The sequence below is a fragment of the Panthera onca genome, chromosome B2, assembly GCF_046562875.1.
Source record: "Panthera onca isolate mPanOnc1 chromosome B2, mPanOnc1 haplotype 2, whole genome shotgun sequence".
Lineage (NCBI taxonomy): Eukaryota > Metazoa > Chordata > Mammalia > Carnivora > Felidae > Panthera > Panthera onca.
The window spans coordinates 45,327,555-45,344,953 of NC_138343.1; positions in this window are offsets into that span (position 1 = coordinate 45,327,555).

Sequence of the window (17,399 nt, forward strand, 5' to 3'; positions counted from 1 at the left end):
CTTACTTTATTAATATTAAGGTGAGAGAAATGTAGACAGATTTAAGTTCATCCTAAAGACTACAAAAACACAAAGAATAATTTTTAAAGTTTTTTTATTCGAGTTTTTGAAACTAAAATAGTAATACAATCTCCCTGCAACAATTCGAACATTATTGTACAAAGACGTATAAAAGCAAAGATGATTGATAACCTTTCCTCCAATGCTATTTCAGTGACGACAGTGTGATATACATCCTTGTTCACACGTATGGGAAAAAAAATTAAAATAGCCAAAGTCTTAGATAAAACCAGAGAATCCCAAAGTGCTGGAGACTTTTCAGCAAGATCAAAGCCAACCAGAATTACCTTCTATGGATTAAATCTTACTATAGAAAGACCTAGACTGAAGGCTTTGGGGCTAGGGTCAGGCAGAGGTCACAAAAGGGCCCCCCAGAGAAGCAGACCTAGAGGAATTTAGTTCTAGAAAATTAGCTCTGAGCAGAATCCTAGATGCTAGACAATTGGACTTCTCTTAATCCTTATTTTCTTAACCAACTACAGTTTTCTTAACCAAACTTCACAGAAGGCAATCAGTGACTGTCATGTATCCTTAGGACAGCTCTTATCCTCAACATGTATTTAATATGACTTTTTTGTGGCTATGGTTATATGGAGCAAACATTCAAAAATCAAGCTGAAGAGACATGCGCCTGAATTTCAGAGCACAGGAAGAGAAATCTTGGACCAACCGACAGATGAACAAGTAAAAAATTAACAGAATGAACCAAGGACTTAATAGTGGTATGTGTGGAATGCTTAGGGAGAAGGATCTGGTGCAGGTGTATTTTTGGACAAGATGGGCCTGGAGAGGAATAGCTGCCTCAATTCCAGACGTGCAGTTGCCTCTGCCTAGTGAATTTGACATAGGGAAGTGCTGGAAGGAAAATTAATTTCTCAGGCAGAGATAAATTTCAATCTGAATCCAATGGAGCGTAATCCCACTATGCCCGAGTTATCTCTTTGGGGATTCTGATTTACAATGTGCTACCCAAATTGTGAGATCACAAATACCATTAAAATACAAAAAGCTACAAAATGGGAGAACTTGAGGAAACAACCCTTCTTTCTTCCAACCCTTTTTCCTTCCTTCCTTCCTTCCTTCCTTCCTTCCTTCCTATCCATCTATCATCTCCTATCTATTCATCAATCTATTCATCTATTTATATAATCCTATGTATGTATGTATGTGTGTATATACATATTTATATACATATATGTACACCTGCATCCAATAAGACCATATCTTACCCAAAAATTTTTGTAAAGAGATTGTGGTAATAATTGCATTATTTCTGAATTTCTTTGAAACGGGAAAATTGCATATTTCTTACTCTTGTGACAATTGGTTTTATTTACAGGAAGCTTAGCAGTCATTTCTTAGCTTAGAACTTTTACACATTTCTTAGTGAGATACAATATGATAGGCTATTCTGGCTATAAATTCAACTGGGTTCATACACTACTCTTGGAGATTTCTCTTTCCTGTAGGGTTTTCATCCTCAGGATCTATCTAAAGTACCTAAGGCAAGCATTAAATGTGCTGCTTTGTAAAAAATCAAACAACTCTCCCTCTTTACCCTAGTGTTAATTGCTGATATGTGTGTAAATAAATAGATAAATGAGAGTCTGGCCTCAGAAAGTATGGCTCTAGGACTGTGGTGTCCATATTGTTCTGCCTTCTGTGAAAATATATGAAAAGATGTTGAATAGATGATAAAGATGATAAAGTCAATGGATACGATGCACCTCAAGAATGTTGTGGTTCTCTGTTTAGAGCAGGTACAGATTTACTAGTGGAGGGAGTCATGGTAATAATGGTGACTGTGACAAGAATTGGAAGCTATATTCTGAGGCCAAGTAGCTCTACACCTGTCCATTAGAGCTTCAGAAAAAATATCAAATTCTAATACGTTTTCTTAAATTCTAAAAAAAAAATAGTGTGTTATTCGCATTTATTTTTAAGCTTGAGATAATACATGGCCAATGCCAGCTGAAGCGTTGTTACCGAAGTTTAATTATCAGTATGTACTGTATATTGTTAAGCACTCACTCTTCAATATGCGGAGAAGACTGAGAAATAATAACCCCGGGATGGAAAGGACGTTCTAAGCAATGGGAAGGCAAGGGGTAACTTAAGCTTTTCATTCATCGTGACAGCAGTTGAGCTTCTTGATGCATTTATTATTGTAAAAATGTCCTTGAAACCAATTATTTCCTCCTTTAGATGGTTAGAATTCTGAATATTACCTGGAAAACTTCTAGAAGCATAATGTGTCAAGTCAACTTGTAAAAGCATTTGTAAGTACTCTGTGTGAGAATATTCAGAAGATGTTTTAGTTTCTCATTCATTATCTCTAACCCAGTTGTGTGTTGAACCGAAGGGCACATTTGGCTCCTGCACTGGGAAAAAATGGATTAGTTCTTCCCACCTCTGTCAGGTTCTCTTTATCCACACATTTAAAATAATTTCTCTCTCTTTTCTTTTTAAGCCACAACTGTGTTAGTCAAGTGCATTTTTTTTCAATAAAGAAAATATACTGCACTGACACTCTGAATCATTTTGGTTTTGTTGGTATTGTTTATTTTAAATCTAAAGATTCAGCAGCACAGTGGGTAATAAATGAGAGGTGTTGACAGAACTAAAATAAAGGTACCTTACATTAAAGGGACCAGCTGAATTGCACTATTCAGTAACTCTCTCTTTGCCCATTATGATGATTTGTGTGGACTTTTGTAAAGCTACAAAATTTAAGTAACAAGGTTCACTGGTTGGGAATTTTTCTAAACATTTGGTAGCCCTGGGAGTTATCTAAGCAACTTAGAATATCTCTGGGAGTTATAGCATTGATTTCCTCACCTAAACAAAAGCAGATCCCCCAAGGTCACTCTCTAAAAATTGGAACAACCAATAAATATTTTATTGTAAACTCTCTGCCTTCATTTTGGAAGGCAGCGTTGTCTAGTTTTAGAAAAGCTGATTCTTTCACTGACTAGAAGTAGAGTGGTCATTGTATATGGCACCAGGGGTCCCTGAAATTTAGAAAGACATATTATCCAATAAACCCAATACTACACAAATATCTCAATCCTATATTAAGGCCTTTTGAGAGGGAAACAGAAAACATGGGAGAGAGTATTGAAGAAAAGGAAAAAAAAGATGCATGAGAGAAAGAGAGAGAGAGAGCCAGTGTGTGTGTGTGTGTGTGTGTGTGTGTGTGTGTATGTCTAAGGGAGATAAAGAGACATGTGCACAGATAAGAGGGATTAACACAGATATAAATCAGCTCATATGTAGTGAAAGCCACACTTTAAAACCTTTGAAAGTATTGCTGCTACGTTTTATTGAAACAAAGACTATGTTATGACATAGTAATTACACATATGAATAAACAAGCCCAACCAAAGCAAAAAATTCCAAACAAGCCATCCTCAGTCTCAGTAGTTTAACATAAGACAAATTTTTTTCATGTCATAACTCATATCAATGGGCAGAAGAGACTGTCCATGCAGTTGTTCAGAGTCAGGCTCATTCCACGTGGTGATATCTCCATCTTCAACAACAGTCTCCAAGGTCATTGCAAAAGGAGGGAGTGAGAATGGAAACTCAGGAGGTGAGATGTTACGGCTCATGCCCAGGAGTGTTATGCATCACTTCCACCCATTTTCCACTGGCTGGGATGGAGTTGTATGGACTCAGTGGTGTCTGAGGGCCCCTCCCTACCCAATCCAGGGCACAGGGCAGTTTCCTCTCCCAAATGGACTTTGGGTTTCATTCCTAAAAATCCTTATAAGCTAGGGAACTATAGTGCGCTCCTTTCTCTGAAAGGAGGAAATTGTCTCAGTTCCAGGACTAGGTGGTCATTCATCACAGATTCTAGAGCAAAGGTCTCTATTGTGTGTACACGTGTGTGTGTGTGAGAGAGAGAGGGGAGTTTTGTGGGGAGGATGTATGTATTTTAAAAAATGTCACCAACACATTTTCTGATACGCTGTTCTAACACTGCCTGGTTTATGCATTTTGAAAGATGCACTTCTAGGGTGCATCTAATGTCTATTATTCACCTCCAAGGTGTCAGTCCAACACACACACACACACACACACACACACACACACACACTACACACAAAACAGTTTGAAGTATTGCCCCAGACTAAGGAGATTGCTAAACATGACTACATAATGAAAACTTAAGGCAAGATGAAAATTTGTTAGAAGACTGTATTCGGTTTCTCTTGCAGCTGTAACTAATTACCACAAACTCAGCGCCTCCAAACAACACAAAGTTTTGTTGTCTTAGAATTCCAGAGGTCGACAGTCTGAAATGGATGTCACCAGGCTAAAATCACAGTGTCACATAAGTTGCGTTCCTTTCTAGAGGCTAGGAGACAATCCGCTTTCTTGCCTTTTCCAGCTTCTAGTGCTGACCACAGTCCTTGGCTCTCAGACCTTGTCTTCCATCTTCAACACCAGCAGTCAGTGGTTGAATATTTCTCATGATGCCATCTCTCTCTTTCTGACCTTCTTGTCTCCCTCTTCCCTATTTAATCCCCATGTGATTATATTGGGCCATGTGGATAATCCAGGATAATTTCCTTGAGGCCAGCTGATTCACAAGCTTAATTCCATCTGTAATGTTAATTCCCCCTTGCCATGTAACATAACATATGCATAGATTCCAGAGATTAACACATGGACATCTTAAGGGGCCATTATTCTGCCTATCACAAACACCAAGAGATGGAGAGAGAAAACTGGCAGGAGATAGCATTTTAAGTTAAGTATTAGATAATGAAGTTATATAGTCCATTCACACATTTATTTATGTAGGAAATGTATCTTGTGTTCCTGCTCTGCATTTGGGATTGAGCCAGGCTCTAAGGATAGAAGTATGAAAAGGAAAACGAAACAAAACAAACAAACAAACAAACAAATGAAGACAACCCTGTTTCCTTTTTTCATGGACCAGGCTAGGGGTGGGAGTCTGGAATGAAAGAGGACCAGGGAGAGAGAACATACATGATTGGCCACTCTGTGTATCCAAATAATTAAAAATAGCATTCAGAGTTTTGGAAGACAGGGACAGATTCTGGGGGCTGGGAGGATTAGGAGATGGAGCTGGGGACAGAACCCACAGCCAGACCAGGGGCTTTGTAAATGATGTTGAGGTGTTGGCCCCTTATCCTGATGGTAATTGAGAACTAAAGGTTTGGGGAGCTAGAGTTCTCTTGTATAAAAGTTACTGCGTGGGGCCACACCAGGAGAAGGGTGATGGCACTGAAAAGGGGGGTGGGGAAAGGATAGGTATGAGATTTCAAAACATAACAGGGACTGGCTGGAAATGCTGACTGAAGATGGCGTTAGACTCAATGACTCTGAGATGTTGTCCTTGGTGACGAAGCAAAAAGAAGGTGAGCTTGAAGTGGGGCTGAGATGTGTGGCAAGTGGGACATTCTGAAAGACGACCAAAAACATGTAGCTCTCGCCAGAGGGTGTTTTGATAGGGTTTGGCAAATCTCAAAGGAAAATATTAGTTAAAAAAAACTGGAACTATCTGTGGTGAATATAATTGCCACCTTGTTTTTTTTTTATCAAACGTTAGGAATATGGATTTCATATGATTTGCAGATCAAGTTGAAGGTGAATATAACAAACTTACTTCCCTTATAAGAAGATGCAAAGATTTTCTTTTTCTTTCTATGTCCAACGTAAAGGTTCGGCAGTGGGGAAATTAGTTCATCCCACTAGGCAAACTGACAGGGGACGTCTTATGAAAATCTATTTACAGTCTTACGTCTTTAGCCCCATAACGGTAAAGCAGCAGGTGCACCTCTGGAGGATTTTACACTTCAGCAATTCATTATGTCACAGGTTGTTCTTGGTGTGAAATTCCTCTGATGAAGAAGCGCTGACAGAGGCAGGAGAATGAAGCAATTCTCTTCTCCTCCCCGCTAAACAAGTCATACTTAATGTTTCTTCAAGGTCAAGTTCAATTGAAAATAGGACAGGGTGATAGCTCCTTAGATTTGTACTAATAACTGGGTGTTCTCAGCAGAAGCCTTTTGGCAGGAGAGCAAAGTTAACTTATCAAAATGCTTAAGAAAGCAAAATTGCCTGCCAGGTAGGAGATCCAGAAGATTCAGGGCCCGGCAGAGCTAGATTTCTCTTTCTTTTCCACTAATAAGAATGAGCCTGATGCTCAAATAGTAACACCGTGGAAAGTATGATCTCAGATGCAGAGCAAAAATGTTCTTCCTGGGCTTTTGTAATTTTATTTTGGGTGCCACCTTTCAAATGGCTTTAGGATGTTTAAGAAAAATTATGAGAGAGGCCCGGGCTTTTCAGCCTGATGGCTGTTGTTTGAGTGACACCTCACGGCATATATTCAAAAGACCAAGTGGCTCCTCCATTAACTTTCCTCCACCAACCCTTCAATCATTCTAGTCACCTGTTGTGACCTGTTAGTCAAAGCCTGGAAGATTTGGAAAATTGATCCTGGCTGCCTGTAGTTTCAAGAGCATGTACATATATTCACTTTAACTCACGGGTGCCAGACAGGGACTCACATTTTCAAAACTGGTCATGATTCTCAAAAAGTATAGCATGGTTAAGAAAATAGGGTTGGGTGTCATCAGCTCTGGGTTCAAGCCTCAGCTCCCTGCTTTCCCAGATGTGTCATCTTGGGAAAGTTACTTAACCACTCAACCTCAATTTCTTAACCATAAAAATGAGGGCAAGAGTGGTGTTGACTTTGTGGTGTGTTTGTGAAGATTGAGATGAGATGAGACGGGCAAAACATTTCACCCAGGGACTGACACATAGTGAGATCTAAACCGGAGGCAGTTACTCCAATATAATCACGAGCTACAAAGAGAGAAAGATGAAAAGCGACTCTCAAGTTTTGAAAGAAATATTTGAAGATTTTCTTCTGCTTTCATAGCCCCTGATTGTTTTATAATCTGAAACTAAATGTCCTTCTATAATAAGTACAGCATCAAACCCTATTAATGCATTAATAGCGAATGTAGATCTAAAAAGAAATAAATGAAAAGAGGGGATATGGATGAAAAAATGATGTGTGAGAAAGAACTTTCCTGGTAGATGTTAGGATGTTCAAAGAGAGCACAGAGAAAGAGGCTTTTTGGCTTTGAAGTGCTGAACTAATTAGATCTGCATATTAGATCTAGAGAAAAGGTGGAACTCATAAAAGGGAGCATCATTCCAAGACATTCAGAGGAAAGAACCATATGTAAGAGGGCCCAAAAGTTCAGCATTAGTCCTCAAAAAGTGAGTGGCAAAGAGAATAAAAAAAAAATTTGCAGATTAGTGTACTCAGAATGTTCTTTCTTCTCTCTCTCTTGACTAATCCTTTTTTTTCTGGCTCCAGGTCAGTTTCTACCTCACAAAGGAACCATTACATACTACATTCCAAAGTTTTTGCCCGCTCTTCCCTCTGAAGGTCCATGGCCCTTGGACATTGTCATTTAATTTGAAATTTTATTTTGTTTTAATATTTGACTCAGGATTTTGATTTAGGTGACTAGGCTGCCCACATTTGATTCTCTGCCACCCTCATGGGCTTGATCATGTAAACATTTCCCAGTATTTTTATTTACACATATCTGTGTGTGTATATGGGGTGAGTATATATTATACACACGAATAATATATATATTACGTATATTATGTATACATAATATATATATACTTGTGTATATATGTATATATATATATATACGTATTATATAATACGTATACACACACACACACGTGTATATATATATGTATTATATAATACGTGTGTGTGTATTATATAATACATATATATGTGTGTGTGTGTGTGTGTGTGTATATATATATTATATGTGTAAATACACACACACACACATATTACACTTCCACAGAAGTAATTCAGGCTCAGGGAGTTTCAGGGGTCTGGGGAGGTCATGTCGCCATGCTTTCTCTGTCATCAGCTATCAACTGGATGTTCATCTCCCACTACTCTGTCCAGCCCCTAAACTGACCCAAGGCCCCAGGCTCCTCTCTTCACTGGTCTGTGACTTACTGATTTCTCTTATGTCTAAATGGTTCCCAAAATGCTCCCTCCACATCCTCACCTTTTCTTCAACCTGGATTTTCTGTGAAAACAGGGCAGTCTCAAAGATTCTAGTTCTTTCTCGCATCATAGGTCAAGGTCAGAAAGTGGTGTAGATGTATCCTTGACTGCTGCTTCCAAGCCTCTTCTTTCCTTCTTCAGAACAAACAACAACCGCCCCCCCCCAACAAAGACCCTTTCCTTTGAAATTGAGTGAATTCAATATTCTATCTCCTTTTTTATCCTTGCTGCTGACTACTAGCAAGAGACTCCTTGTCTCTCCTCCCTTCCAATGGAGGCTTTAATTCCTGGTTTTTATCTCCACTTCTAGTCCTGTCAACAGTTATGATAGCACAATAATCCTATGCTTCACAGTGGGAGAAAGTTAGCTAAGGATGATCTGGCCATGAAACAGCTTTGTAGCTAGAGGTCAGGGACAATGTTACAGTGATTTGGGTGAACTCAACACTTCAAATAGGAACAAAGAATCTTGGTGGATATCAGGATGTTTTCCATAACTACTGAGTCACACCCCTTATGCCCGTACACTATTTAAATCCCAGCCCATCTGAGAAATCAAATGTAAGCATTAGGAAAAGAGTAAGAATCAGAACTGACTAACAGTAAGTTCCCCTCACTTAGTGGAGTGGGGTCCTAGAGCAGAGATTACGTTCTGCTGTAGAAGATTATAGGAAGTTGCGTTTCCTGTACAACAATGCTGTGAGATGAGATTTGTACCCACCTAATTCACTTTCCACTTTTTATTTTTAAAGTCCTTTGTTTTGGTTTTGTTCGGTTTTGTTTTGTTTTTTTGAGATAGAGAGAGAGAGAGAGAGAGAATCCCAAGCAGACTCCACGCTAAGCATCGACATGGGGATCAATCTCACGACCGTGAAATCATGACCTGAGTTGAAATCAAGAGTTAGAAGCTAACCTGACTGAGCCACCCTGGCACGTCTTCATGTTTCCACCTTTTAAAATGACCACTTCATACTTTCTTCTCCTCAAACTTCCATGTCTCCTTCTGTCTTTTCTGCACACTCTTCACTGAGGAAATATAAACCCAAAGAGAAATTTCCTTATATTTTGAGCCAGATCTACACTTAACATATTTTTGTGCACATGTTCCTAGTTGTTCCCGCGCCTTTACAACGTGTGAAATGCCTCTGTGTCTATTTTCTTCTCAATGACATGGCATTGGAGTTGTACTCACTCTTTTTGGGCATCATCGCCTTCTCCCTTTCTCCTGGAGATTCCCCATCGGCATAAAACTTGGTATTTATATATCCTGCTTCCCAGATTGCACCCCACCTTGAGCTACCACCTCCTTTCTCTGCTCTTTGTCACAGTAAAAGATATTGAATGGCCTTGTCTCCCTATATGAAAATATGAAAATATGTTTTCATATTTTCCAGTGACTTCCGCATTGCCAGATGTTGCAATAAACATGGTTCTCTCTTCATTCCATTCAAGATTTTAAACTTCATGACACCAAAACAGAAATCCCTTTTCTTCTCTTGGCTTTGCCTTTGGGCACCTCACTCCTCTTGCTTTCCACGCATATCTCACCAATGATCCTTTTTTCACTTTCCTTTTCTGGAAACTCCTGCTTTGCCCAGTTATTTAATATTAAGAAAAAAAAAGTATGTTAACCATCAAGATAAAACTGTCAGGTGGATTTCCACTGTATTTAGAATAATATCCATACTCCTTAAAGTATCTTTTTGAAAACGATTTATTTATTTATTTATTTATTTATTTATTTATTTAGAGTGTGCATAAGCAGGGGAGGGGGAGAGAGAGAGAGAGAGAGAGAAACGGAGAGAGAGAATCCCAAGCAGGCTCCATGCTGTCAGCTCAGAGCCCGATACAGGGCTAGATCCTACGAACCATGAGATCATGACCTGAACCGAAATCAAGAGTCAGAGACTTAACCTACTGAGCCACCCAGGTGCCCCTCCTTAAGGTATCTTCTCCAACATTTCTGACATCATTTTTCTTCTGCTCCCTTTGCTCCAGCAATGCTGGCATTGCTACCCCAAAGTCTTTGCCCCTGCCATTCTCTTTGGCTGTAACTTTCTTCCCTGATATTTTGTGTGACTGACTTCCTCAGAGGCCAGGTCAATTTTTATCTTCACAGAGAGGACTTTCCCAGTTCCTTTCCAAATTCCTCTCTCGCACCACTCCATTTCCGTTTGGAGGATTATGATGATTCCTTTTTTTTTGAAATACATTTCCTCACTTAATGTCTCTCTCCCTCCTTGGATCTAAGCTTGATGAGGGAAGAGACCTGTCTTATTTTTTCATTGCTGCATCCCAACTGTCTGGCACAGTGTCTGACACATAGTAGGTACTCATTAAATAAATATTTACTGAAGAAATGAATGAAGTAGGTGATATCAGAACTGACATTAAAACTAGGTTTAGGAGGAAAAGGCGGGGGCGGTGCCTGGGTGGCTCAGTTGGTTAAGCGCCTGACTCTTGCTTGATTCTGGCTCAAGTCGTGGCTTGGGTCATGATCTCATGGTTGTGAGATCGAGCCCTGTGTTGGGCTCTGTGCTGGACACGGAGCCTGCTTAAGATTCTCTCTCTCTCTCGCTCTCTCTCTCTCTCTCTCTCCCTCTGCCCCTCCCCTGTTTGCACTCTCACACTATATCTCTTTTTCAACACCCCCGCCCCTGAAAAAAAAAAAACAAAAAACCTAGGTTTAGGGATTCCAACTCCCATGCTTGCTTTGAATACTAAACTATAATAATTTTACTAATGTAATTCTTGGATCAGAGACTTTTTTTGATCTTCAGGGGAAGCTGTTACCACTTTTTGGAGTAGGGGTAGTCAAAACAATTAAGTTCAAGGTCTCAAACTTGACGTGTTTGCTTTCCATTCCTACTGCTTTCCTACTAATTTGCAGTAGATGGGTCAGCGTGTGAGAGTTACAGAGCTGGGGGTTAATGAGCAGCTCCCATCTGTGCAAAACAGTCTAGCATTGGACCCAGTAGGAGTTTGAGAAATCATTTTACCAAATGGTTCAAGCCAATATCTTGAAGCACTACAAAATCAGGGATTGTGTCCTGTACATCTACCAACTCCCTTTCCCCCCCCCCCCCCCCACACCAGAGGACCATGTCAGGTAGGTCTTTGGAGGGTGTCCCACAAGAATACTCCATCCTTCCCCCTTTCTGTGCTCTTCCCAGTCCTCATGGCTTCCCTATAGTTCTTTCTTTTATCCTTGTTCCCACCGTTCTCTGTTCCCACCTCCCATGGCTTTCTCATAAGACAAAAAGCCTCTCAATCCAGTCTGGGGTCCTGCACACTCCATTCTTAACTGTCTCAACTCCAGCTGACTGCAGGCTGGGGGAAGGGAGAACTGGGCTGTTAGAGAATGACTGGGTGTGGGCGCTCACACCACTAGCTGGCATGTACCTGCTCCTTCAGTCCTGAAACTGTCTAGAATTCTGTGGCAAAAATCACTGTGTTTCTCATTGGCTGTCTTCCAGTCTTGGTTTGCCATCTTTTTTGTCTCCTAAATCGGCTCTCAGATTTCCACCTGGTTTTAAGCTTCCCCAATTTTGTTGATATTCCTATCTGCGGCTGTTGCCTATCTAGTCCCACTTGCCCTTATGGGCATATGGCTTCTTTATACTTTAAATGTCTTCTTTATTTGATTTTAGGGTTCGTGAGAAAAAATTAATAAACCGGTAGGTAAACATGCCTTGTTTAATCTGAAGTGTCATCTTTTATTGTCTCTGATCTTCTTTATGAGTTCATGCCTTCCTGCAAAGCAGTCCACGTTGACTCAACAGGTCAGTCTTTTCTGATTAAAAACAGCCTATTGGGGTCGAAAGTCTAGTAATTTATTTATTTATTTATTTAAAAAAAAATTTTTTTTTTTAACGTTTATTTATTTTTGAGACAGAGAGAGACAGAGCATGAATGGGGGAGGGTCAGAGAGAGAGGGAGACACAGAATCCGAAACAGGCTTCAGGCTCTGAGCCGTCAGCCCAGAGCCCAGAGCCCGACGCGGGGCTCGAACTCACGGACCGCAAGGTCGTGACCTGAGCTGAAGTCGGACGTTTAACCCACTGAGCCACCCAGGCGCCCCTCTAGTAATTTAAATATAACTCCTTATCGTCCTCATAAGTGAAGTCATATATTTGTCTTTCTCTGACTAATTTCACTGCGGATAATACCCTCCAGTTCCGTCTACATAATTGCATTGTTGCACTATATGCTAATTTGGATGTAAATTAAAAAAAATAAAATTAAAAAAGATTTAAAAAATTAAAAAAAAATAAATATAACTCCTTATCAGTGTTCGTTTGAATAATCTCTTTGGGATCATTTGGTTTCTTTTGGTTAAGCGCTCAGGGTTTGAGATGTTTCTCTCTCTCCTTCCTGGCAGTGTGGCCTCTGAGTATATGGTGGGAGAAGGGACTTTGGATTCACACAGTGTCATTGGATCCTCTTGGATCCTTGCAAGGGAGCAACCGTTCTGGTTTGGCTCTTGGACTGGTGATTGTTGTGGTGCAAATCATCCCATCTGATACCGACTGCCGAAGGCTGTGGTCCTGGCCATTTGCTACAAGTAGTGAATCCTGTATGTCATTTGGGCCTAATTTCCAGGTTCCATCAGCCCACTGGCTCTCTCAGTGTCTCCTTACCTCATCCTCATGGCCCTCAGCAGCTTCTCTGTCTCTACATGCCCCGGGCAGGCTGTGGGGAACAAGGTTTATTTCTCTAGTCATTTTCCTGAGCTGCTCTGCCATGTGATAGTGCCTCATATTGGCTTTGAGTCAACCTTCCCAGCAAGCTCTTCCAAGGTTTCAAAGTAGAACAGAGAAAAAACTCCTTTGCTTTCAGTTTTCCCCAAGCCTATATAAAATGCTTTTCCCAACTGGGATTCCGGTACAAAGAAGAGGAGTTGAGACACATGTTTCCCTGACCTTCCTTAACTTTTGCTTCTCTTCACGCTCCAACTAGCCTAGAAAGAGCAGGCTTCCCCAGATTCTACTTTTTGACAGGGTATTTCCCCTTTGTCCCAATTCTTTCTTGGGAACAGTAAGCTTCATGGCTTTGCCTGAGGGTGAGAAAGTATTGACTTGAAACTATGTGATAACAACTTCTGTCAGTTTTGGCTTTGATACAGGTGACACAGAGCAGGTGGTAACCATGGATCATAGGGGTCAAAAAGGAAAACCGAAATATATAAACAAAGAACATTATCCCTTTCACAAATGTTTAACTAGACTCAAAACACATCTTGAAGTATTTTGGGAAGGAGAAGAATTTAAATAAGTGGAAAATGTTCCAGAAGATAAGAAGAGATATAAAAAATGGAGACAGTCAATGAAAAGATCCTAAATAATGGAAAGGAAATATGAATTATATATGTTCTAATTGTGTAACTTCTATTGTCTTGACAATAGGCAAGTCACTTAATTTCTTTGAGCCAAGTAATTCCATTTATAAAGAGTAAAAGGCTACCTGGGGTGCCTGGGTGGCTCAGTCCGTTGAGCGACCGACTTCGGCTCAGGTCACGATCTCACGGTTTGTGAGTTCGAGCCCCGCGTCCGTCTCTGTGCTGACAGCTCAGAGCCTGGAGCCTGCTTTGGATTCTGTCTCCCTCTCTCTCTGCCCCTCCCTCACTCATGCTCTCTCTGTTTCTGTCTCAGAAATAAACATTAAAAAAAAAAAAAAAAGTAAAACACTACCTTGATGGCCTCCAGAGTGTTTTTAAATACTGGTATTATGCCTTTTATGGTCTCAGATATTATTATAATGTAATGGCGTGCTGGTTATTTATTACTGCATAACAACCACTCCAAAACGTAGTGGTTTAAAGAACAATAATTTATTTTTTCTCAAGAATCCACCATCTGGGCTTGCATCCATGGAGAAAGCTTATTTTTGGCTCCAGCTGCATCATCTGAGTTGGCTTGACAGGTTTAATGCAAAGATTAAGTTGAAAGAAAGGAAAATTCAAACTGAACTTTTGGAATTACTTAAATTATTACCCATCACAACAATTGATAACATATTTTATTTCCTGATAACTGATAGCCAGTAAAATCAGACAATCTGTAATTTAATCAATGAGAGGCTTCAACTCCCATATTTCCACAAGACAGTGATATTTGGAGTTTGGCTTATGTCTTCAAGATACTGAGGAAAAATTGTTCGATAATTAGCAGAATGTTGGTATTAAATAAGAGTCGTTATCTCCTAACCCTTTGAACCTATGAGAAGAGGTAACAAATTCAAGCAGTAATGAAGTTCAATATACTTGGTTTTCTCAAGGTTGAGGCTGGGATGAACAGAGCAGGAAAGACAGAAGGAAAATCGATTGAATGCATACAAGTTCAAAGCTCAACAGGAATAATTTTCCACGTAATGGAATTTTTTATAAGCCCTTTCTCAAGAATAGGAGAAAGAATAAAATAGTAATAATGACAATGGCTTATTCAACAGTTACAATATAAACTCTATATTAAGACTTTCACATTAGGGGGTGCCTGGGTGGCTCAGCCAGTTAAATATCTGACCCTTGATTTTGGCTATGATGATCTCATGGTTTGTGAGATCAAGTCCCACATTGAGCTCTGTGCTGACAGCATGGAACCTGCTTGGGATTCTCTCTCCCTCTCTGCCCTTCCCCTACTCACCACTGTGCTTTCTCTCTCTCTCTCTCAATAAATAAATGAACTAAATAAAAGTTAAAAAAAGACTTTCACATCAATTATTTTGAACCAACTTATGACCATCAGTATGAATATAGGGAACATATTTGATGAACAAGTGAATAAACAAATAGTAGATATTAATCTCTCCATATATATTGTTGAAGCATTGCATTCCCATTTTAAGAGATTAGGAAACCGAAACAATGAGAGATTAAACATCTCTCCTAAGTTTACACTCAAAGAGGTGAATGGCAGATGTAAGATTTGAAATGAATCCAGATAGAAGTGTGACCGCTTTTTGAAAGTTTGTGTTATGCCACTTTGCTTTTTTTTCCCATTTCTTTACACCACTTTGCTTTTATGAAAGATTTACCATAGTACCTGCCCCACTGTCTGCAAGAAATCCTTAGGGGATGTTTGCCTTTAGAAAAAAGTGCAAAAAGTGAAAATAGCATCCAGGGTTTGTTCTGCATTTGTTTGTTCAGCGTTTGTTCTGTACCCTGAGCAGAGAGAGTGGCCCTGCCAAGCTCCTTCCCTGGGAACCACACCCAGCATCTCGGCATCAAGGCATCACAGCCTAGAACTGTGTCTGTAAGCATCCGTGCTTTAGCTCCATTTAGTTTGTGTACCCTTGAGCAAGATGTGTCCTAAGGGATCAGGAAAGCCCCAGAGATGTTATTTATGGGGTCTGAGAATGCTCACAAATTTTTCTATATACATTAATGGTAACTGCTTCTTTGCTTTATGCCACTTTGGCTTATGAAAGCTTTCATAGAATGTTCTACTCTCATATGGTAGGGGAGACCCGCATTTCAAATTTCAAGCTTCATCCATCTAATATCTAGGCTATTCCTAGATAGCACACTGCCGCAGAGGGTTAAGTATTGGAAATATGGAAGTGAGAGATGCTGAAAAAAGAATACTTCTGTGAGGCAAATTTTCAGTGTTATTCAGCAGCATATGATAAAGTAAACACACATTTCTTGTGAGAGTTACTTATAAACGTCCAATTGCCCTGCAAGGTGGGTCGTCCCTGATGGCCGGGACGTTCTCCATGTGTCTGTGCTTGAGGGAAAGCAGACGAGTTTGGGGGACGTGGCATAGAGATGCATCAATGCTCTCTATGACAAAGAAGCAAAAGATTGAAAAGGCCTCAGGGGAGACCACGATTTGGGATGGGGACCCCCTCAGGGAATGGCTGAGAAAAAAACCCCTCCAGGTGAGCAGCTTTAATATTGCTCAGGGCGTCACAGGGTTATGGGCTATGACGGTATGAGTGTCAAACAGTCCCCACCCCCCTTTCTAGATCTCCCCTCGGTCCTGTTACTCATTAATGTTTGGGATGCGAGTAGATCTTCTGAGGAATGGAAAATGCGGTGAGTCCTTCTTCAAACTTGGTCTGAGAGGGGACAAAGGAAACATGGGGGGGGCAGCTGACATCCAGGAAATACTTGGCTTTCCGTTGAGTGACAGATGATGGCCATGGCACTAGATTCTGTGGTAGCCTGAGGGAAATTTCCCTCAGACCACAAGATTTCCTTACCTTTGAATCCAAGCTCACCGAAGACAACTCTTTTTCTCTGGAGGTGTCTCTCTCTCTCTGCCAGGGGGCAAGGTGGTAGGGTGGAGAGGGGGATCAGTGTCAGTGGCTACACCAGGGTTGCCCTAACTGGATCCTGACTGCAGACGATTGTCCAGACTCTCCCTGTGAGAAGAGTCGCAGACTCCACGTGTTCTTGTAAATCTCTCTTTCTCTCTCCTTGTAACGTTGCCCGGAAGGGCGACACACATATCTCAATCTCCTTTGGTAACTGAACCTTCTTCTATGCTCCAGGGAGTAGAATAGCAAATGAGACAAAACAGGTCTCTCTCCTCAGAATATATGGTCTAGTCCAGAAACATTTTCTATGAAGTCTTTTCCATGGCCCACCTCCAAGCAGGTATAATTGAACATTTTTTTTCCCTTAGTACTCTTCCATACTTTGTGCAGACATTAGCCAAATATATATTATTCCTCTTAGTGCTTTTGGAAAGAAAGCATGTTGGACTCCCTCTGGTAACATGTATGCTACTTAGGGCAGAGTGTTCATATCTTATCCCAGAGCCTATCATGAAGTAGGTGCTCAGTTAATGACTGACGAGTGTAAATGGCTGAAGGAAGAGCGGACGAACATTTCAGGGTGGTAACTCCATGGACCAGGGGAAAAAGGAGCAGTTCTGGAAGCTGGCCTACTGGTGGTTGTAGTATGTCTCCACATCCTACAGCCCCACTGTGGCCAGGAAAGCCGTAGAGGGGCTCTGATGGAAATGTCTGAAATCGCAATAGAATGTCTTTAGGGTATGAAGCCTGTAATGACGTATGTACATCACCTGGTTAAGCTTCACTGAGAAATAAAATTCCAGGCAGCAGACAGGAAGAAAGAAGTAAAAGAATGTTGAGTTCTAGGCACATAATTATTAATAACCTATTTTTATTTGTGAGGAGCAAGAAATTCAGAGAGGTTAGGCAACTTGCCAAATATCCCATGACTTGCAAATTACAGAGTCAGGATACGTTCCGAGGTCTGGGAGAATCAGAAGGCCAA